The sequence below is a fragment of the Hemicordylus capensis genome, chromosome 2 (assembly GCF_027244095.1).
Source record: "Hemicordylus capensis ecotype Gifberg chromosome 2, rHemCap1.1.pri, whole genome shotgun sequence".
NCBI lineage: Eukaryota > Metazoa > Chordata > Lepidosauria > Squamata > Cordylidae > Hemicordylus > Hemicordylus capensis.
In genome coordinates this window covers 280,992,187-281,015,735 of record NC_069658.1, presented here as the reverse complement: position 1 = coordinate 281,015,735, position 23,549 = coordinate 280,992,187, and the positions used below count along the sequence as shown (strand labels likewise).

At 42.5% G+C, this 23,549-nt stretch overlaps 1 protein-coding gene across 17 annotated transcripts in view; it reads left to right on the top strand.

Moving 5' to 3' along the window:
* Positions 1 to 23,549, top strand: part of FOXP1 (forkhead box P1) — an 823,426-nt gene that overhangs the window by 461,389 nt on the left and 338,488 nt on the right. Inside the window, exon 1 of one of the 17 annotated variants that reach the window (XM_053290521.1) lies at positions 7,580 to 7,700. The exons of 15 other annotated variants lie outside the window; for them this stretch is intronic. The gene's annotated coding sequence lies outside the window, so the exon portion shown is untranslated. Of the gene's footprint in view, positions 1 to 7,579; positions 7,701 to 8,088; positions 8,130 to 23,549 lie in introns of those variants that run through there. One more of the 17 variants, XM_053290522.1, reaches the window with a different exon arrangement.

Sequence of the window (23,549 nt, the reverse complement as noted above, 5' to 3'; positions counted from 1 at the left end):
TTATAACTGCAAAGATGTGGATGGGGGCCGATTGCGGAACGGATCACAAACTGTTCATGTCATGTGCAAGTTCCAAGTCAAGCTAAAGCGAAAAACAAAACTATCCAGTTTCCATGCTACAATCTTGAGAATGCACTCACCATTTTTAAAGAGAACATCAGGAACCACTTTGAAGTTCTGAACTTCATTGATAGGGAACCAGAGCAACTGTGGAATGAAACCAAAGAAGTTGTTGATGAATGTGAATAGAGACTGCCAAAGATCAAGAAACAGGAGAAAGCAAAATGGATGCCAGATCAGACGGTGGACATTGCCAAGAAGAGGAGAGAAGCCAGTGTCAAGAAAGATAAAGATCTCAGGAAGGAACTTATTAGGGAATTTCAGAAAGCTGTTAGAAGAGACAAGGAGCAGTACTACATTGACATCTGTAAAGACCTTGAGGATGGAAATAGACATGGAAAAACAAGGCAAGTTTTCCAAAAGATCTCTGAATTTAGAAGGAGGTTCCAACCTCAAACTGATATGTTAAGGGATACCAAATAACAGATAGTAACTGATTCAGAGAAGATCAAACAGAGATGGAAGGAGTATACTGAAAATCTGTACAGCAGGGATGTCAACATCCAAGGTACTCTAGAAGATATTCCCTACTTGCAAGAATCTCTAGTATGGGAAGATGAAGTTAGATCAGTACTCTGGTCTTTACCAAGTCAGAAGGCTACAGGAATTGATAGAATAGCTATAGAAATATGGCAGGCAACAGAAGAAGAATCAGTCAAGGCACTAACCAAATTATGCCAGCAAATTTGGAGAACGATACAGTGGCCAACAGATTGGAAGAGGTCAGTCTACATACCCATACCAAAGAAAGAAGACTTAACAGATTGCACAAACCATAGCACAATATCTTTAATTTCACATGCTAGCAAAATAATGCTCAGGATCATCTAATGCAGATTAGAGCACTTCGTGGAAAGGGAAATGCCGGATGTTCAAGCTGGTTTCAGAAAAGGCTGAAGAACATGAGAAATTATTGCTGATGCATGCTGGACAATTGAAAAAGCCAAAGAATACCAAAGAGAAGTCAATATGTGCTTTATTGACTACAGAAAAACCTTTGATTGCATCAACCATGTCAAGTTGTGGAATATCCTTAGGAAAATGTTCGTCCCAGAACATCTTATTGTTCTCATGGGAAACCTGTGCACAGGACAGGAAGCCACAGTCCGGACAGAACATGGTGAAACAGACTGGTTCCAGATTGGCAAAGCAATAAAACAAGGCTGTATACTTTCTCCTTTATTTATTCAACTTATATGCTGAACATATGTTTTGTTTTGCTTTGTTTTATTACTTTTCAACAATGTGTTTTTCACACATGACAATGTCAAAGGTGTATAAGTCCCTTCAAATTTGTGTATGTGCTGTTTCATTGCTTGTGCTGCCACCATACCATTCTACTTTGTGGCTTTAACATTCTTCTCAGTTGCTATTCATAACATTATGTATACTAGCCAACCTGCACAGAGCATCTGTGCGTTCTTTGGGTGCCTGCTGTTCCTTCCCTCCTGCCCCATTCTCTCTTGCCCCCCTCCCCCGAAAAGGCCGAAAAAGGCCCCACTGCCGCCATTCCTGCTCTCGGCCATTTCTCCTCTCGGCCGCCCGTTTCCCTCCCACCCTGGCCTCCGACGGGAGCTGGGGCTGTGCCCCGCAGCGCATTACCTCTCCGCCGCCACCTGTCGCCACTTCTATTCCTGGGACGGCCAGGCCAGGCCGTCCCGCCGCCTCCGTCTCCTGCCAGGTTCGGCCACCTCCCACCAGGATGGGCCGCCGCGTCTACCGGGGACGGCCTGGCCCGGCCGTCCTGCCGCCTCCAGCTCCCAGTGGCCGCCGGCAAGCCTGAGCCGAGGCGGCTTTCCTCTGGCCATTTTGTGGCTCTCCGCTGCCGCCATTTTGCCCTTCCTCCTTAACTTTCTCCCCCGCCGGAACTCTCGCAACGTGTCGCGAGAGTTCCGCCACCAAATTCCTCAGGACATGCACTGGCTAAGAGAATTAATATAATAGATAGATGCTAACCTATATGTTGTAATTGGAAGCTACTTAGAGCAGACCCTGTATGACAATTGGCTAATGCAGATTATCACCATTATATGGAGAACTTGCATATCCTTTCTAGATGTTCCTAGTAGTGTCATAGAAATCAGTGAAGTATTGGGGAGGGGAGCAAAGGGGACAAAGTACCACAGGGCTTCCACAAGCCTGAGGATCCTCAACATATTTCTGCTGCTTTCTACTGACAGCATTTGGGGGCTACAGCATTTGGAGGAGTGGCCCAAGACCATTTTTCCCTGGGTCCCAGGTTACCTCTTTGCACTTCTGATGGGTGACCTGGTGGTAAGCCTTGGTGGTAAGGACACACAGAACAGCTTCATACTCTACACTGCAAGTTGGTAAGATGGTAACATTTCAGTAAAAGGTAAGAACGCGAGACCGTGTGTGTAAGCTTCTCCCATCGGTGTTCCGTATGTGGCTGCATTGTGGGGTCAGGGGCTCTGCATGGCTTAAGAAGAGGTGAACTGTAGAAAAGAGGTTTTGTCACCTCTAACCCCTGTTCCTTGTTCCCTCTTTGGCCCAGCTTCTCCGATTCCCCAGGCAATCCTCACTCTTTGCCCTCCTCTGAGGTCTAGGCCTCATTCTCGGCCGGAGCTTCTTTATATAGCTGGCTGCTATCTCAGCAAGCCTTGCGAGACTCTGCTCTGATCTTGTTCTTGTTTCTTGCAAGAGTAGCGAGGCCTAATGCTCTTCCTCTACCCCAGTCCGGTGTGGTGTCAACAGTTCCCCCAGGCACCAGGCCACTGCCCTCAAGCTGATCTATCACATGGAGCTGGGGATGGCACCCAAGGTGCGCATGTGTTGTGGCAGGCCCGGCTGCCACCAGGAAATCCAGCTGCCACCGCCACCCCCTCACCCTGACAGTGTGCTTACAAGTTTGACATCTGAGCCACTCAGTTTCAGTTCTTGTGCTGTGTTACCAAAATTCTACTGACTTTGTGAAGCCAAATTCAAACCTTGGTGACAGTAGAATCTCAGGAGAGGCAGGGCAGGAACCAGACTCAGGTAGCTTCAGACATGCACGCTCTTGTGTCCCAACTCTTAATTGGCTTATCAAGTTTCACTGGATTCTGTGAAGCCTCCCACAGGAAAAATCACACAAGGTACTCTCCTGCTTCTAGAAGAAGAGAAGTATGTGATTACTTTGTGAGGTAGCCATTCAAATTAATTGTTTCCCACATGCTATGGGTTCTTTTTAGCATAAGGCTGACATAAAGTAAGGAAGCTGCAGTGATACTTGGATTTTTTTCTCAGTAGCTGGGTCCTAAGCTGCTGGCATGATGATCTGGCCCTGCCCCTAGCTTCCTTCACCTTATTGCTGTGTTTCTGGGTCATTTTTCATAAACCTAAACATAGAATAAACCTAAACATAGAACCGTGTTCTCAACTCATGATTTTGTTGTGAACTTGTCCCATTCAGTTAAAATATTTTTTTTTAAAAAAATTGAAGACTTCCTTTCCCCCCATGTTCATATATTCCTTGGAACTGCATGATTACTAAACAGCTCTAATGAATATAATATTGGAAAGAATATTGTGCATAGAATGTTTACTGAACTTCACTTGGTTTGTTTTAAATACTGGATCCCCCTGCCCCCACCCCTTCAGATCCTGCTAAGGTTCATTAATCTGGTTCACAATATATCTTATTGCAACAAATAAATCCAATAAAACATTTTTTGCATGAGCTGAATACAAGAGCAGGAGCTCCTCAACAATAACAATAACAACACAGCTCCAATCATTTTTTTATTGAATATATTGATGTATTTATTTACTCTACCTGGAAAATTGAGCATTGTACTAATGTGTTTTATATGAATCACGCTGCTCGATGAAATGGCTAATTTATTTTAGCGTATACATAAATAGCTAGCAGTTTTCAGTAGGACAGACTAATGAAAATGATGCTATGAAATTGTCTATGGTATGAGGAGTGATGGAGTCAAGTTATTATTGGTTGAGTGCTAAGACGTTAGTGAACTGGCCATCATGTCTTTGAACTTTTGAACTGCTAGTTGTTTGTGTGATTTATTGATTTTGATATCTCCCTGTGTTAAGTTGTTCTTCCATTCATGTATTTATTTATTGCATATAAGCCAGTATAGAGAGAGCAATACAGTCTCAGTTCCTTGAAAATTCAGTGACTGAAGGAGAAATGGAGCTGGATTAACCCAAGTTTGGGTTTAGTATTCTATGGTGCAGTAAAAGCATTATTATTTTAGAATTCAGGGAGGTCATTCAGCATGGGCTGGCAGGTGGGTAGGTGGACGGAAAGGCTGGCTAAACTCGCTTTCCCCCCAGATGGCCGATCCCATGTTTCTGGGACATGGATTGTGCTCCCAGACGATCTGTGCTGCTTGCCTGCAGTGCAGAGCTTCGGAGGCCATGACAACACATCCCAGCCCTTGGAGATCCCACAATGCACTGCACAACATGTGAGATTAATTGGGAGGATCCCCCCAGGAGGCAAGTGCTTTAGGTGCCCATCTCTGTGTCTGCTATGTCCCAGCAAATATATGATCTGGTAGCCTGGATTAAGGGAGTGCTTGCTCCCTTAACCTCAGCTAGCAGCTGGGCTAAAGCCAGGCTAGGAGGTGCTAGAAGCCGGGATCAGGTCCGATCCCGGTAGTCCTCACGTGCAGTCTAATCCAGGTTGGGCATCTCTAGCATGGGTTAGGCTGTGCATGAGAACAGCCTCAGGGTATTAATGCTGCAAATTAGCTTCAAATGACTTGACAACACACGTGTGCTACACTTTTTTAGTTTTCGACTCAGCCTTGTGCTCAGCTTAATAGTAAATTTATTGCTCCAGCTTGACTTCATGCCACTGCATCACCACACTCTTCCATCTCCTCTTCCCTGGGGCCTGAGACATAGTGAACGTCACTGAATCCTTTTAGTTCCTTTACCAGAGAAAGTCTGCTTTCTTTCTCATTATCCAGTGACTGATGCTGATTGGTAATGCTGCAAAACTCTGCAAATGACCTGACCTCATGTCATGTCTTCCTGGCAGGGTCACTGCGGTAAGCTTCCTTCTTAGTTTGGGAAAGACATGGAAACTTGCCTCCCCCTTACACATGTGGCTCCCTCCAGAAGCTGACTTCAGCAACTCTAGGTGACTCTCTCTCATAGGTTGCAATCTTTTGCCCTGTGTGTGCTCCCAATTTTAGCTTGCGTGGCATCAAGGTAAGAGGAAAGCCTGGGTAGAAATGACTGTGATGAAGCAAGGTAGGAGCAAAAGCTACCCAGGTTTTCCTCCTACCTGGCTTCCACACAACCAAAAACTGGGAGCACACATAGCTCCCAAACCTGGGTAGAACACAGTTTTTGACTGTGTGAATGACTGCTTCTTGTAAAATGTGATGCTGTTTTAAAGAGCAGCCAAGTCCAGGATTAGGCAGCCAAGACTGGGCTTGGATGCCCGTGAGAACCGCTGAGATCAGCATGGATCCTGGTGGTGCTGCAGCGCCAAACCCAGCGCTGCAGCCTGGCTCTTAGCCGAGGTTAAGGGCGCAAATGTGCCCTCAACCCTGGCTCCAGGATCATGAGTCAATGCGAGCCGCTTGCAGCTTGCGCTGACACAGAAACAGGTGCCTAGAGCACCCGTCCCCTGGGGGAATCCCCCAGTGCACTGTGCTTGGCACGCAAAGAGTCCTGGCCTCTGTTTTCCAGCGCAGTCAGGAGAAGTGCTCAGAGTTGGGCTGCCTGGGCTGCAAAGGGTTGTCTCTGGGAAGGTAGGTGGAACCCTCTCCCCCCATCCGCCTGTGCATGTGTGTGGTTATATGAACAGCCCCTGCGTCTTTTAGACCATAGAATGAAGTCATTCACACAGTCAGAAATTGTGTTCTACCCAGATTTGGGAGCTGTGTGTGCTCCCAATTTTTGGTTATGTGGAAGCAAGCTAAGAGGAAAACCTGGGCAAAAGTGATTGCGTGGAAGCAAAAGGACTTTCCTCCTACCTTGCTTCTACACAATCACTTCTACCCAGGTTTTCCTCTTAGCTTGCTTCCATACAGATGAAAATTGGGATCACACACAGCTCCCAAACCCCAGAATACAGTTTATGAGGCCTTTCATACAACCACATGGCCGCTCCAAGGTGTGCTGCGGGGAAGGTGGAGCTCACTTGCCTTCCCCGGCATACGGGCAGCAGCTGCCCTCCACTCTGCCGTGCCACACATCCATACAAGTGGTGGCATGGTGACAAGCAGGAGCTTAGAGCAAGACGCCTCTCCCCACTTCATCCCAGAGTGCACACCCGCTCCTCCCCGCCCCCAGCGCTCTGCCAGAAATGGTGGCAGGCCTGGGGGAAGCCTCTTAATCTGGTGGTGATCACCCAGATGATCACATGCTAAGGTTAAGCGAACTGCAGGCTCACTTAACCTCCGCTAAATGCAAAGTGAAAAAGCGGGGCTAGGCATTGGGCTCAATCCTGGCGCTTCACACGTGCAGCTTAGCCCAGGCTGGGCTGCCCTAGCCTGCGCCTGTGAACAGCCTCTCTGATTGTTTGTTTGACCTCAGTGTTTCTGAGAGCTTCTGGGGCAGCTACTTATCTGGGAAATGCTTAGTACTGCTTGTAATTAAATAACTTGACACCTGCCTTTTACAATTTTGAACAAAACGCTTTTAGCATGTAAAGCTGGCAAACTTGCATGTACTTGCCCAAACTGCATAACTAGTTAAGTTGAGGCTGTTCAGTGGATATACTTGGACTTTTACTACCAAATTTGCTTTCACTTAAAAGGGGTGTGTGTGTGTGTGTGTGTGTGGCGGGGGGGGGGGGTAAACAGCTTACCCTACATTATTAAACTACTACTTTTAATGTTTATATCCTGCTAATAATTCTGTAGGAACTCTAAAAAATACTGGTTTTATGTCCTATTAATTAAGTTGGTATGCCTCTTACTGGGATGCTGAAAGCTGTTTTTGCCCACGCCCTTGCGTTTTTGTTTTTTTAAAAAAAGAAATAGAGGAAAAACCTTGCAAATAGAAGTTTGAAAGCTGGAAAGGCTTGTTTCTTTCCCTTACCTCCGCACTCCCTCTTTTTCTGTTTTATTTAAAGAAAACTTGTTTGAACTAGAAAACAGAACTAGTGGGAAACACTAAAAACAGGGCTGACACCAACACCATTAGCTGAAGGGGGTGGTGGAAATCCATTTCATTGCAACTATGTTATTGTTTACTTTACCATACACATCCTAATATGGTTACCTCCCTGTCAAAGCGGCCGAGCCAGGGGCTGAGGGGCCCCCTCAGGGAGAAGCTTCTAACTGCTTCGCAGACAATAAGAAACAAACGGCACAACTCCACAAAAGGCTTCCCGGAAAATAAGTGTCAAGTAAATCTTAAAGAATTCTGCCTTCTGACACGCAGATCTGTATATGTAAACCAGCGTTATGCCATGCTGCCCAACCTGAGATGCGTTTGTTTGGAAATACAAGTCACTGTGGTTATTTTCTTGTTCCTTTTGGGTTTTCTTTCCTTTACATTAATTTTGAAGGCTGTGGATTAATTCGTTGAAACCTATCTTTACATGCACCTTCCATGAGTAATGTTTGCCGGAGCCTTTTACTAGGAACGTTAAGGTAAGAATGTCTATTTAGGCTGGGACCTTTGTCACTCAAACTAATATTCCTCATTGATAGACACTGCTTATGGAAAGGGGGAAAAAAACACATGCACACAATATGCTGCTTTAAGGTGTTTCAGATCCTCATCCAAACAGAGATGTATTATTTATCTTGATTGTCATGCCTCTATCCTTTAAAATGCCACTAGTTGTAGACGCTGATGGAACAGAGGTGCACTCACTCCTGTGTAAACAGTGACACAGATGCAAATGCTTTGCTGCAACCAATTGTCATCTAGACCAATTTCTTTTAGAGGTTTTTCTGTTATTTCTTCTTCTTCATCGTCATCTTCTCTTCTTGTGATTACTCTGAACACCCTTGGCTCTTCCAAAATCTTCACAGTTTTGAGGCTTGCCTGTTATTATCTGCAGGACCAGAACAAAGGTAGGTTGTTAAACTCTGTGCTCCGGGGGTGGGACAAGTTATTTTTGGAGGATTGTCTTCCTAGTGCATGACTGGCTGACCTAAAAGGAGGGGGGGAATCCTCCACAGAGTGTAGGAAAGAGTAAGCGTGCGCTCTTGCAGCTTTTAAGATTGGAGCGTATTTCTCTGCAATTTAAAGAAACAATGTCCTTTTAAAAAATAAAACAGTTTTCAAAAATTCATATGAACAGTAGTGCAGCAAATCCATACTGATAAAATATGTTAATTTGTGTGTTTGATTTCATTTGTAAGGCAGTTGCATTGCAGGAGGCAGGATATGTAAAACAGGATATGTACTGTTACACAAATTCTAAGCTTTCATAAGAATGATTAGTTGATGGTATATATTTTTTTCACAGGAATATGAACTTTTTCAATAGCATATTGCTAATATACTTGGCTGTATAAGTATAACCTGATCTTTTGAAAAAATTGTTGCACTTATTTTCTGTAGAACAAATTCTTCTTAGGTGTGTGTAGAGTTTAATGCAAGTAGAGAAATTTAGAGCTGAGGGGGGAAACACCCCAGCCAAGAAGATTCCATAATCTTTAGCTCAGATAAACCTGTCAATTTTTATTCTGGAAAGTACAGTGAACATCACAAATACGTTCAAAGACAAATAGTCTTAGCAATTGATGTTGTTATATGAAATTCAGCCTGACAAATGTATTTTTATCAGGAAAGGTATTCAGAATAAAAATGTAAAGCAGCATGTTTGCAAAAGTAAAGCAAGATGCTTCCAACTGAGAACACAACAATCAACTATTTAAATACTTATGGCACAAGCCAGCCAAAGTTAAGCACTTCTATCCTGTTGATTACAATGGAAGAATTAAGTGCATGCTGAAATATTTTGTTTTGAAATCACTGGGTTTCAAACATGCTCACATGTTCCACTCTTTTACACTGGCTGATGTTATTGCCATTAGGTCATTATTATTATGTTTTAATTATTTTGAGTAAATCTTTATGATTGACTTGAGTGTGGGTGTGGGTGTGGGTGTTTGTGTATACACACACACACACACACACACACACACACTATTCCCTGTATGCTCTACTTTTCTCTTTCCTCGTTTTATTTATTTTTCAGTTGAGATACAAAGGCTAATATTTGGCAGGCTGAAGCCTCTTTTAAAATGAAAAACCAATTCAAACAGCTCCTGTATTTAAAAATGTTCGGTCTCTCAAATTCTGAGAATCATTTAAAATAATCATATATACAATATACATGCGGTAGTACTGTATAATAATAATCACCACCATCTACAAAGATCTAGAAATGCTTTTTGAGTTTTTCTTCCCCCCCAAAATTACATATATTGTCTATAATTCTGGTTTTTAGGGATATAGCGGGAAGTAGTAGGAATTAGTAGCCTTTAATTAGACATGGAGAAATTCACATTTTACAGGGATTTATGCTAGAACATGGAATGGCGGGTGGCTTGTTTCCTCATTATTAATACGCTCTGCACATAATGAGGTTCATCATTAGTTGATGGAGTGAATTTGCCCTAGCTCTACCTTGAAAGGCACGTAATTTACATACTACTTCAGAGCTCAGGCTTTAATGGATTCCTCGATGAATAAAATGAAAAGCTACTTTCTTTAAATTTTTGAACACTGTTTTGATAATATCGATCTAATAAGACATTCAGTTTGCTTGTTAAGTATTTTTGAACGTGCATTCTCAGATTTACCAGGAAATACATATTTTAAGGCTCAGAGTTGGACAGTGATAGTCTCGCGACACAGATGCAAACATAGAGGTGGGGGTGGGCAAGGGTTTATTTTCTTGTACACAGCCAATTCCTTTGACGCTGCTGCTTTGCCATTGTGGCCATGTGCAGTTACAATTGTTATCCAGATGAGCTACCCAAAAAAGCTCACTTATAATATTTTAATACCATTCAGCATGCTTCTTGAGTCATTAAATTGCATTTGGCATGAGAACGATTTTTCTACTGTACGTTTACTGTATGTGTTTTAGCAGTGATTGATCTACAGAAACACATTACTTGCTCTCAAGCTGACATTGACAGAACCAGTAGCCCCACCTCCCTATCTATTTTAATGAGAAGAGAACGGGGAAAGAGAGAAAAAAATCTTCTCTAGAACAGTTCCACCTCCAAAATCTGTTGTGTAGATGTTATTAGATCAGAGCAAATTGAATTGTAGGCTGCCTATTATGTTATCATGTCATCAACTTGCTAGAGTACTGGTATACAGGGGAGAGTTAGCAAGATACCCTTTCCCTGACCTGCCCCCTCCACTAATGCCTTTGGCCATATTATAGATGAATTAAACAAAGCTACAGCACAGAACATCAGTATTTAGTAAGTTCCTTTAGTTTTCTTCTAGTACCTAACAGCTTCTAAAATATCTTGGGAGATCAGGGGGAAAAATGACTCTGAGAAATCCTTTACTGTTGGCAGGCAGGACACCTGTTCATTGGTAGTACAAGTAGTTCAAGGTCAAAAGTGGTGAAAGGATTTTGCCACTATTAGTTGCACTAGAGGAGAATAAATATAAGACGTTAAGACTTCTTTTGATAGAACATTTTGTTTCTTGGAAATGATGAGCGCATATTAACATTGGCAGAGTAATCTGTCATTTTTTAAAAAATGTACTTTTCCTCAGTTGCAGACCTGCCTGCTTAAAAATCTTTTCTGTGTTCTAAAACATATATTTGTTTAGGGAGTTTTCATTGAAGTGTACATGACAATTACAGCTGTTCATTAACAAAATTGGGTATTTGTTTTAAACTTTAACCAATCACTTTGATATGCTAATTATGGTGTAATTTAATTTGAGCCCTGTAATGATGATGCCGTTATTATGGACATAAATGATGCAGTTAAACTGAGAGTAATCTCATTTGCATACTGTACATGCCAGTAAATTAAGCCCTTTCTTCGTCTGCCTCAGCTTTAATTTTCCACTTCTTTTCACACAGCGCCTTTTCAGCCACTCTCTTATAAGCCCACTTTGTAATAGTCCTGATGACTGTTTGATGTGGAGAGTTGGTGCACCACAATAATGCAAGACACAAGATGTAACATTTAAAGGATTCATTATCTTACTGAGTGTTCCCTTAAGAAGCTGGGATTAACAGGGGGTGGAAGAGTCTTTTCAGTGTTCAGCATTACAGGCCTCCTGATCAACAAAATGCAGTCTTTTGGTACCATTGCCACCTTCAAAAATCGCACACATGCACAACTCACCCTTGCAGATTGTTTTGTAGTCATAATCCTAGGATAGAACACAATGTTATTCATTTAACGTTCCGTTCTACATATATGTATTATCTACATATGGGTGTAGCAGAGCCAAATATACTGAGAGCCATATGAAGTTAGTAAGATAGCAATAAAATAAAACATATGAGAATGCTACCTTGGCATATATTGCATGGGTTTGTGAATCTGTTGTTTTTCTATTTAATCTTTTGTCCATTCTTTATGTTCTTTAATTTTCCATCTCTCCTTGTATCTTGATTGTCTTGAACTTGATGGTGATTTAAAGGATATTTTAGTTTTATGTATGTATTTAGGTATACACACACACATCATACACACACACACTGCATTACTAGCCCCTAGGCTAGTTTACTTGAGTGTAATACTTTCCACTTTGTCATACAATAAATGGTTTAAAATAGGTCCATAACAACATTGTGTAAGGAGAGAGATTCTGAAATAAAGAGGTCCGCTTAGTTTTAATTATTTTTCAAATAACTTGTTTCCTTGTTAAGATGGTTATATCATTCCCGATCCATGAAAGGATACACCATTTTTCTTTGGGGCAGTGGTTGTGAGAAACTTTTGCCTGCTAAAGATTATTGTTCAGCTTTTGGAAATCCTGTCTTGAACAACATCCCATGACCAAAAATAGTTTATGCTGTTGCCTGTAAACATTCACATTAGTCATTTCCTGGGTGAATAGTATAAAGAGGTTGAGTAATGCTACACTGTTGCCTACCTCCTCCACCCTTTTAATGGCACATAGCAAACAAAAGATAAATTCTGTGTTTGGTTTGCCAACTGTCCAGTATTTAATGGCTCTTGCCTGTACATGAACTGAGACTGTGTGTCTCCCATATCATTTTCATGGCAGGTTGGTCTCAAGCATTTTAGTTCATGAGAGACTAGTCTTCTGGTGTTCTCACAGTCTCAGCCTTTAGAGTCAGAAGCAGCAGATATCTCTTTCTCTTTGATTTAGCTATCCCAAGAGTTATGTACTCCCCACTTCCCTTTATAACAGCATTCTGTCCCAGCATTATTTCTTTTACGCTTGTGTCAGGGCACGAGCGGTGGCAGCAGCAGCAGGATCCCCAGGTGGAGTCTGGACTCACCTCAACCCACATGCACCTTGGGTGCTATCCCCAATCCCAGTGCTGGGATTAGGTGAGGTGGTGGTGACCTTGCAGCTCGGGGGGACTGCCGATGCCATGCTCAGCCAGAACAGAGGAAGAGCATCGGGCTTCACTGCTCTCGTGAGGCCCAAGAATGGGATTGGAATGAAGGCTTGGATTTTGCAAGATTTGCTGAGACTACAGCCAGCTATATAAAGGAGCTCCAGCCAGTTATGAATCCCAGACCTCCGAGGTGAGGGGTGAGGATCGCCTGGGGAGTCAGAGGTGTGGGGCCAAATGGGGAAAAGGAGCAAAAGGGAAAGGTGACACAACTTCCCCTCTCCATTTCACAGCTTCTGAGGCCATGTGGGGCCCTGACTTCACAAAGGAGATGCAGATGGATCCCAACAGGGGAACCTTACACCTTGGAACTTGAAGAATGACATTTCCAGCATAATCTCCCAGTGATTGATGTCCTGCCTAAGGAAGTACCAGTGTAGCGAGAGGATCAGAATAACAGTGCTTTCAGAGGGAAGAGGTGATTTTTTAATGACCTCTCCTTCCCCAGAAAGCCCTGTGAGCCACTCCAAAAGTATGTCTCTGAGAGCAGTGAATTCCACATACGGATAATGCATTGTGTGAAGAAGTGCTTCTGCCAATCAATTAGGATGTGCATGAACTGCAGTTCGAGCACTGGTTTGGCACTGCGGGGAGTGGAGTGGGAGTTTTAAGAAAGAGAAGAGCAGGTCCTTACCTGCTCTTCGCCATCCTATCAGCTTCCTGCACAGTGCCAGCACAGTGCCAGCACCCCTGCATGGTGCCAGCACGCATAGCAGGTAAGGACCTGCTCTCCTTCCCACAACACCAAACCAGTGCTCGAACCGGTGCTCTTGTATTGAAGCAAGATGCCTCTGAATACCAGTTGCAGGAGAATAATAGCAGGAGAGGAGAATGCCTACTAAATATTTTTTAAAATAAAGTTCTATCATGGGGGAGACCCCAGTAGCCTTGTTTCTCTAAACTAAAAAAAAAAACCTAAATGCTTAGCTTTCCCTCATAGTCCTCAGATGATGCCTTATGTATACCTCATAGTCCCTGGTGGAATGTTTCATACTGATGTCTGTTCTAATGAAACCTCCATTAATACTTAATTATACAGGGCAGAGCTTCTCAAACTTGGGTCCCCAATTGTTGTTGGTCTACAACTCTATCACAGTAGCTTTTGGCCATTGTGACTGTCGATGATAGGAATTGTAGTCCAATAACATACGGGGACACAAGTTTAAGAATCCCTTGTACAAGATATATTGAACCTTTTTCTCAACATTGGAAACAGTGTGAAGAGAAAAAGACCAGAAATTGTAATACTGTCTAGGTTAGTAGTCATCCTATTTCCTCCTAAGCATTGTATGCAGAAACATGTCAAGTTCCCAACATATTTTCTCCTCCAATCTTCTGACCTCATCTCATTTAGCTGAGAGAATGACTTGAAAAGATTTTTTTAAATCATGTTCCCATCCTCAGTACCCTGAGAATTCACAACTGGAGACAAAACCGTATACCTGATAGTTAATCTGATAACTCCTCAAACTAGGCAAAGAGCAAAAATGGGTTTGGGCTTCAAAAGCATGCAACCCACCCTAGCTGAGTTCTGTTGACCCTAGTAAAAAATATTGGCCATTCAGTGAAGAGGAATGGTGTCAGGTTTTCAACAGGCTAAAGTATCACCCTCATGCTCTATGGTGTCCTCTCACTTTCTTACAAGGATAATACATATCTCTCTTAGGGACACCATGCAGTACTGAGGAATAATTATACAGTTGGCACACGTAGAGTTATATTGCTCCTTCTAAGTATCTCTCCTACATTCAGTGGTCAATACAGGCATATGAGATTGCTTATTATATTAAGCAGAGATAGAAAGAAATCTCACTTGTTGCTTCCTGAATCAGACTTTCATTTGTTTTTCAGCATTAATGAGATCTCCTTGTCAGGGTTGGAAAAAATGAATCATAACATACCACAATCCAGCACAGAATTAAACATGCTGAAAAGTCTATTGGTCCTACACTGCTTTACTTATTTTCTCCACATATCTTTACTGCTAGACTAACCAAGTAAGGTAGGGATTATTATTGTCATGCCTTTATTAGAGATTGGTGTGTTTATGGCCAGCTAAGATTTGAAGCCAGGATTCCCTGTTTGTATCTTTTTCACTTAACAACTAAATGGTATTTAAAACATTTATTCTGTTTCTTTATTTGTGACCTTGGAAGCCTGTCCCTCTTCAAAGTAGCTTAAGGTCAGAATACATAGAACTATTTTATTTCTTCAACAGTGGAAAGTGTTGTGCCCAAAGCAATAAACTGAGTCCTCTTTGTGCACGATTTGCACAAATAATTTGGGGGGGGGGTTGCAGCCATAGACAACAGCTAACAGCATCAAAACCTTCAGACCTATGTTCATAGAACAATAAGTCCACCAGTGTTAGATACCTACATACGTGGACAAATGTGTTGGTACCCCTCCACGAAAAAAAAAGAACCCACAATTGTCTCTGAAATAACTTGAAACTGACAAAAGTAATTGGCACCCATCATTGTTCATTCCACATTTAACAAAAATCAGACTTTGCTTTAGAGTTTTGATGCAACAGAATATTTCAGATAATAACACAAATAACACCCAAGATTGGCTAAAGACAAAACACTGGACTATTCTGAAATGGCCTTCTATGAGCCCTGATTTGAATCCTAGCAAACATCTATGGAAAGAACTGAAACATGCAGTCTGGACAATGAAAATGTCATGGACAAAAATGATGGGACCTTTAACCTAATATTTTGTTGCACAACCTTTAGAGGCAAGCACTGCAAACAAGCGATTCCTGTAGGTCTCAATGAGACTTGTGCACCTGTCAACAGGTAGTTTGGCCCACACCTCCTGAGCAAACTGCGCCAGCTGTGTCAGGTTTGAAGGGTGCCTTCTCCAGAATGCACGTTTCAGTTCTTTCCATAGATGTTTGCTAGGATTCAAATCAGGGCTCATAGAAGGCCATTTCAGAATAGTCCAGTGTTTTGTCTTTAGCCAATCTTGGGTGCTTTTAGCTGCGTATTTTGGTTCATTATCCATTTGGAGCATCCATGACCTGCAACTGAGACAGAGCTTTCTGACACTGGGCAGTACATTTTGCTCCAGAATGTCTTGATAGTCTTGAGATTTCATTGTTCCCTGCACAGACTCAAGGCACCCCGTGCCAGACGCAGCAAAGCAGCCCCAAAATATAACCGAGCCTCCTCCATGTTTCACAGTAGGTATGGTGCTCTTTTCTTTGCAAGCTTCATTTTTTCATCTGTGGACATAGAGCTGATGTGACTTGCCAAAAAGCTCCAGTTTTGTCATAAAAAGCCAGACTGGAATTTGCCAAAATGCATATTGACAAGCCACAATGCTTCTGGGAGAATGTCCTTTGGACAGATGAGCCAAAACTGGGGCTTTTGGGCAAGTCACATCAGCTCTATGTCCACAGATGAAAAAATGAAGCTTTCCAAGAGAACACCATAGCTCCTGTAAAACATGGAGGAGGCTCGGTTATATTTTGGGGCTGCTTTGCTGCGTCTGGCACGGGGTGCCTTGAGTCTGTGCAGAGAACAATGAAATCTGTTCTCTCTCTCATATGCCTGGAACTCCCTCCCAGAATGCTCCTATGGTTCTAAATCCTCCTCAAAACTTTGTGAAACCATTACCACGGCCCTTTCTTATGTATGAATAGCTGCATTTATGCATATGTTCCCCTTTTACCTTACTCCTTTTACCCTCCCCTCCTATGTTCAAATTTAGATTGTTGCTCCCTTGGTGCAGAGACCTATCACCTTTTGCTTAGGTTATTCTATAAAGTGTCAGGTACACCAATGGCACCATATAATTAATAATAAATACCTGCACCTGGCTTGGCCTCGGCTGTTAAAAAGGCAAGCCAAATACAACGACCTAAACAATACTTCTGAAAGATGCTCAGGCTTTGGTAGGTCCACTGCAGAAGTTGTAGGACAGCTGCTAGGAACATAACTCTGCATACCTGTCTACAAGGACGATTTGTAATGCTATATGTAATGCTGAAGGTTACTATGAAGAAAAATATGGATGTTGCTAGTGAATTGGAATAGACTGTTTGCATATACCAGGTAGAGAGAAATTAATACATCAAAACAGATCAGTAGAGCTCCATGACCATAGACATTTTGCAAAAATTATTCATTGTTGATCATATGCTGAATGGCCATTAAAATGCATTTAATACTATAGGATTCATATCAAGGGTCAAGTACAGGTGATAAAATGGCAAGAAAGATATTATTCCTATTTCAGATCAGAGAGTCTGAGGATTGTTGCTTCTGAAAGTGAATATTTGAGGTATATAGTTCAAAAGTCAGTCTTCTAAACAGCTATGCAAGACAGAGTGGATAGTGCCAAGCAAATGTTCAGTTGTTGAATACATCCCTTGGTGGAATTCGGGCCATGATGAACATGCAAATTCCAGCAACTGATGTGGAATTGGCTAATTAAAATTAAAGGAGGAAAACAATCTGACACTGTTAAAAAGTTGTTGAATTTTAATTGTAAATAGATTTATTGATGTGCATATAAACAAACGTTATTCTTGGCATCATGCTCATGTAGAGTTTTATCGTGTGTCCACTAATGGACATTCATTAGTCAGGCAATAGCTAGAACCTTAAGGGTAGAGCCATATATGTTCCCTTAGGTTAAATCCCCAACTTTTCTATGAACCCAGATACAGTTGAATTCCAAAACCTTCCTTCCTAATATATGTTGCCACCGCTAGGTGATGATCAGATTTGCTCTGCAGACTCTTCTCATATGTCATTGTTTCCTTATAACTGGATGGTTTTCTGGTGAAAGTGTTATCTTATCATTTTTGAAGAAGACGATGGGATGGGCATTGGCATCCCTTCAGTGGAAAAAGTAGCAACAGAGCTTTAATTGCAATGAAATGTGCATAATATGCAATGCCAGTCAGCTTTTTTCCATATCTCATAATACTATTCCAAAGGAGGACCCCACTGTGTTTAGCTGAGCTTGAAATAAATTTATTTAGCACAATTTTCATTGTATTAAAGGATGATGTCCCTAGCTGTTCAACCACTCCAAAGAACACTGTACAGAAGGAATATAACTGTATGAACACTCACAAATTAAGACAATGTTCATGTGGCCATACTAAGTTATATTTTAGATGTTACCAAAGCAGCATGACTGCCACTGAAACAAAGAAAAGCTTGGACATCGAGTCACAGGGGAAACCATTTTTGGGAAGTACAGCTCAGGTGGTTTGGATGAGTTTTAACTGTGCCTATTATGTATGTAGCTAGTGTCATCCATATACATGGTGCTTTACAAAGAATAAGAGGTCAGGTTCCAATCCCAAAGGGTTTGCAGTCTATAAAAATGGCATGAGGGAGATAAAGAAGGAGAGAGGGAACTGGAGGCTAGAGTAAATGAGGAAATATGCAATTATTACAGTTGTGCAAACTTTGGCTTAGTAGGGTATGAGGACTTGTGGGTTGTGCCAATTAAATCTGATTTCAGTACCAACTGCATTACTTTGGTAATGTTCAAAAATGGCTTGAATTTTCTTGGTATTCCAAAGTGCAAGCTCAGTGTGAATACACTGCCTGCGAGCAGTTCCTTCCCTCTCTATCACATTCTCTTGCTTCCCATTGAAAATAGTTATTTTGAGAAGGACTGCATGCCAAAGATTGTTCTTGTACAAAGAGATCCATCCTATACAAACCCAGTAGAGCAACATTTGCACAGTAACACTTCATGTTGGATCACATAACTGAACAGCAGAAGAAACTCTGGTATGTTAACATTTTTGGAAGGGCAGTATAGAAACTGAATAAATGAATATGAATCATTTTTTAAAAATGAATGCTAATATAGCATTGTGTGAACTAACGCCGAGGTAGTTTATGGCCTGAGATGAATCTGAGATTCCCGTCTTGGTGTGGGTTCAATCTATCACACCAATGTCAGTAACCCACATTAAACCTAGATTCAAATAACTGTGTGAACCATGCTTGTTTGTCCACCCAGTAACTGACTTGTCATAATTTATGTGGTCCAGTCTTGTTAAGAAGCAAGTCTAGTCTATCTAGGCTGCCTTTCCTTCTGGAGTTCTCACTTGCAATACCAGAGATGTGTGGTTACCCCACTCTATCTAGTGCCTGATGTAATGCATGACTTGTGGCAATCCAAGTGGATGTATATCTGTTTATGGAGGTGAAGGTCTTTGGTTTTAAAAAAATGTGAAACCTGGAATGAACTGTCTTTGTACTATTTTTTACTTAAGACTGTAGGTAGGAGACACACAACTTAGTTAGAGCTACTCCAGCACATTGAGGGCCTAGAAATTAGGCAATCAGTTCCATTTAGGAATCTTTGAAGTGCCTTAAATGTAGAACACTTTCAGATTCATAAATTTTAAAACCTTGCTTGGTCATTCCACCACAGCAGAAATGGAACCAGTTTAAGTAACCTATTTGCTTTTTATGCTTTTTTTGTTTTCAAATATACTAACTGATCCAGCGCAGAGCATCTGCGCCCCTATTCCCCCCCTCCCCCGGCCATTTTTTTGCTTGCCACCCCTCTCCCCCCCCACCGTCCACAGCCACCTTCTTCTTCTTACCTGCCGGTCACAGCCTCTGTGGCCGCCAGCTGCAGCAGCCTGCCTGCTGGGCCCACCTGCCAGTCGCGGCCACTTCGGCTGGCCATTTGCCACTCTGCCTGCCCACCTGCTGTGGCCTCCCGCCTGCCAGGCCCACCTATCATTCGTGGCCGCCATTTGCATCCGCCTGTCATTTGCGGCCGCCCGTCTGCTGGGCCTGCTCGCCGGTTGCGGCCACTCTGGCCAGCCGTGTGCACTCGCTTGTCCATCAGCCACTCATCTTCTCCCCACCTCCCCAGCAGCCGGCCATTTGCTGGGCCGCTGCTTCTTCCCCCCATGTGGTCCCCTGTCACTTATTGGCAGCTCTCTCTCTCTCAATCTCTCTCTGCCACACATGGGATTAGCAATGGGTGCGCCTAAGAGAATTAAATATATAGAGAGATAGATATAGATAGGTAGTATGAAATAAGAGTTTTGCCTAAACAGTATGAAATTGAATTTAAGCCAGGGATCCTCAACGTTGGGCCTCCAAATGTTCTTGGACTTCAAATCCCATAATCCCCAGGCCCAGTGGCCTTTGGCTGGGGATTATGGGAGTTGAAGTCCAAGAACATCTGGGGGCCCAACGTTGAGGATCCCTAATTTAAGCAATCTCCTCTGCAGGAGGCTGCTTCAGTTGTTCAGAAGGGGCTTTATAGCACATGCACAAGAAGAACCAACACCTATGACTAGAGCAGAGCTAACAAATTACTTTGCTAAAACAGGCTTGAACAGAACCTTAGATTGAGTTTTCTATGTAATGTACGGAGAGAAAAACCCAAAACCTCCAAACTTCATAATACACTAATATCACTTTTTGTTCATTTGTATATATCCTTTGAAGATGTGTTCCTCAGATGTTTTAGTTTTTGAAATAGAGCAATTCTGAGATCAAGGAAATGAGTCATTTTAAAGTCATTTTATTGTCATTTTAAAGTCATTTTGTTGGGAAGAATTTGTTGGTGGTGTTAACTTCGGAACTCATGAAGAATGATATGTAAATAATCAACTTACAGCCAGTGGAGGGCCACTTTTCAAGTAACATTTTGTAGAGTCTCCTATGATTCATTACATTGTGAGGGCCAAACTAGAGGTTATGTTAAATTGGCCATTGTCTAGTCTGGATTTTACTTTGAAGTAAAAATAGCAGCCATGTGATGGCCCTGTCAAGACTGGAACCACAGCTTGGAGGTAGGGTCATTTAACCTGTTAATGCTGTTCCATTTCCCCACCAAAAATCTTTCCGAAGCTGCTCTAGGCCCCTGAAGGTATCATTGAGACAAAGAACACTTTTAGGGGGTCCAAAGCACTCCTCCCAGTTACCTTATTGTGTCAGGGGCACTCTCTCCCAGTTGCCCCCATGCGATGCTGGCACGCTATGTGCATGCCGGCATCATGCAGGGACAGCTGTGGGAGAGTGTTGCTAATTCAGGAGCTGGGAGGAGCACTGCTGATTCAGGAAGTGGTGGTGAGCGGTGGAGGAGCAGGTATGCACCTGCTTTCCTCTGTTTTAAAGGTGCAGAGGATGTGTTACAAATCACCCTTCGAATCGTGATTCCTGCACATCCCTACTTGTTTCCTGACAATAGCTTTTGAGTGAGCAAGCCTCTAACCACATGCCAGGAAGACTAACTACCCTTGGATCTGCCTGCCAATCTCTCCTGTTCCTTTCTTAACTTCTTTTCATATGACTCACTAGGAAATATAGTTCTTCAGCTGTAGGTGGAATGGAGAGAAGCTGAAATATCCCTCAAATAATCTCCTGAGTGCCTAATTATTGAACTGGTTTTGAACTGATCTTGGTGTCCATGCAGGTTCATATGGCAGAGCCATATGAACTTGTTCACGTTCCCTGGTCTTGGTCGCACACAGATCCCAGACCTGTGTAGGGCTTCAAAGGTCAGTACTAACACTTTGAATGCGGCTTAAAGTACAGGAGAACCTCATTCGCAGAACCGCTATTCACAGTCACGTATATCTGTGGGCTGTCTCATTGACACCTATTTTCAATATCCACTGATAAGAAGGGGTCAAAACCCATGTGTCCGTGGTTCCTAGAGGGCCAGAAGTGACCACAGAGGTCACTTCTGGCTGCCATTTTGTTTCACAGAGTCCAGGAAGAGGCAGAAGGAGCCATTTTGTGGCTCTTAAAAAAAAAAAGATTCCCCCCATGATTTTTCACGTTTTTCGGGGGCGTTTCGGGAGCCATCTTATTTATTTGTTGTTTCTCTTTGTAAACCGCCCTGAGCTATTTTTGGAAGGGCAGTATAGAAATTGAAATAATTATAATTATAATTATTATTTCACTCTTTGGAGAGCATTCCTGGGCACATTGGGAAAGACCCACAGAGCACACCACCGTGGTTTCGAGTCATTTGAGGGCTGTTTCAGGGGCATTTGGGGGCTGTTTTGCCAATTTAAATTTTTTTCTCTTCCATCCTAGAACCTAACCCCCCCCCCTTTCCCCATAGCCCTAATGCCTCATTACTCACAGTTCCATTACTCACGGCAGTAGGCGAGGAACAGAACCCCTTTGAGTAACAAAGCTCTCCTGTTATATGATAGTACAATTGGTGCACAATCAGTATAATACTAATGTACTGAGGTGCTTCAACATGCATCCTTGTAGCTGTATTCTGCACTAGATGGTGTTTCTGAATAATCTTCAAAGATAGTCTCATTTAAAGTACATTACAATAGTCGGTCTGGATGGGTTAGATGCAAGCTAAGGTCATGTCCCATCTTTCTTTCTTTCTTTCTTTCTTTCTTTCTTTCTTTCTTTCTTTCTTTCTTTCTTATTTATTAAAATTTCTTATATACCACCTCCTCCAAAATCTCTAGGTAGGGTCACACTTGGGGTACCAGTCAAAGCTCGTAAAAGGCACTCTTGTTTGCCAACATCATCTAAAAATAATGCCTGATCCAGGACTACCCTTCCCCAAACTGTGAAACTCCAATAAATAATTGGTTACACAGCTCCAGCCAGGTCATTGTGTTTCCCAACCTAAAGCATCTCCAACTGGCCTGGTTTAAACTTCTGCCTGTTTGCCCTTATCTAGACCAGAAATGCCTCCTAATGCTGGTTCACGGTTTCCATTGCCTCCATGGCTTCAGCTAACTTAAATGTAGAGCTGGGTGTCATCTGCATGCCAATGACCCTGCAGCCCATGCTTTTGGATGACTTCCCCAAATGATTTTACGTTGAAGTAAAACAGCATTTGGGACAGAATAGAACCCTGTGGCATCTCATAGGCGAGTGGCCACGGGATACAGCAGAATTCCCCCAGCAGCACCATATGGTAAATGGCTGCTGACAGTAGCTCCTAGTACTTTAATAGCAACTCATATGCCTTCACCATTGCCTCATGATGCTCTCTGCTAGGAGCATCAAGTTCTCCTCCCATATTCTATTATGTTCAGTGGCAGAAGCTGGTAGTCCACCAACAAAACATCTCATGAGCCACTGTTGCCCATTTATCTTTCTGTCTAGCCTAGCACTGTCTAATCCAACTGGCAGCAGCTCTTCCAGCTTTTCTGAAGGAAAAACTCCTTTTGAACTAAAAATATGGGGATTGAACCAGGAGTCCTTGGCGTGAACAGCATAAACTCAGCATTTCATTGGTCAACAAGCTTATCAAGGAGAGAATGGAAGAAGCTTTTTACTAATTAGGACAATCTAGGTCCTTTATTGTGCAAGTCACAATTGTCCTTTGATTACTGGAGCTTGAATATTAACAAATGAGGTCAGGAAGGGCTACTTCCCTGCCTCAGTGAAAACTCCTCAAGGTCTCAAGGTTGACTCAGCCTTCCATCCTTCTGAGGTCGGTAAAATGAGTACCCAGAATGTTGGGGGGCAATATGCTAAAAATATTGTAAACCGCTTAGAGAGCTCTGGCTATAGAGCGGTATATAAATGTAAGTGCTATTGCTATTGCTATTGCTATTGTTGCTACAGTTTAGTTTCCTCAGGTGGTGTGGTGCAGCTTAACCTCTTTCCAGAAGTATAACACTATCCCTGGATCCCATTCTCCAACCATACATCATTTTTTTAAAGTGCTGTTATTAGTCAAGTTGTGTCCTGTTCTTTTACTCAAAAGCTCGAATGTACAGTTTTATTCCTGCACCCATGCCCCAGTGTGGGTGCAAATCAATTTGAGATGGCAATCACATCTCAAACTATGTTTTCTCCAATAAAATGATCAATGATGAGTGCATTGTTGCTCCATGTGATTTGGTAGGAAAAACTTCCCACATTATTTGTTGTCCGGTGACATCATAAGGTACATGTTGGGAAGA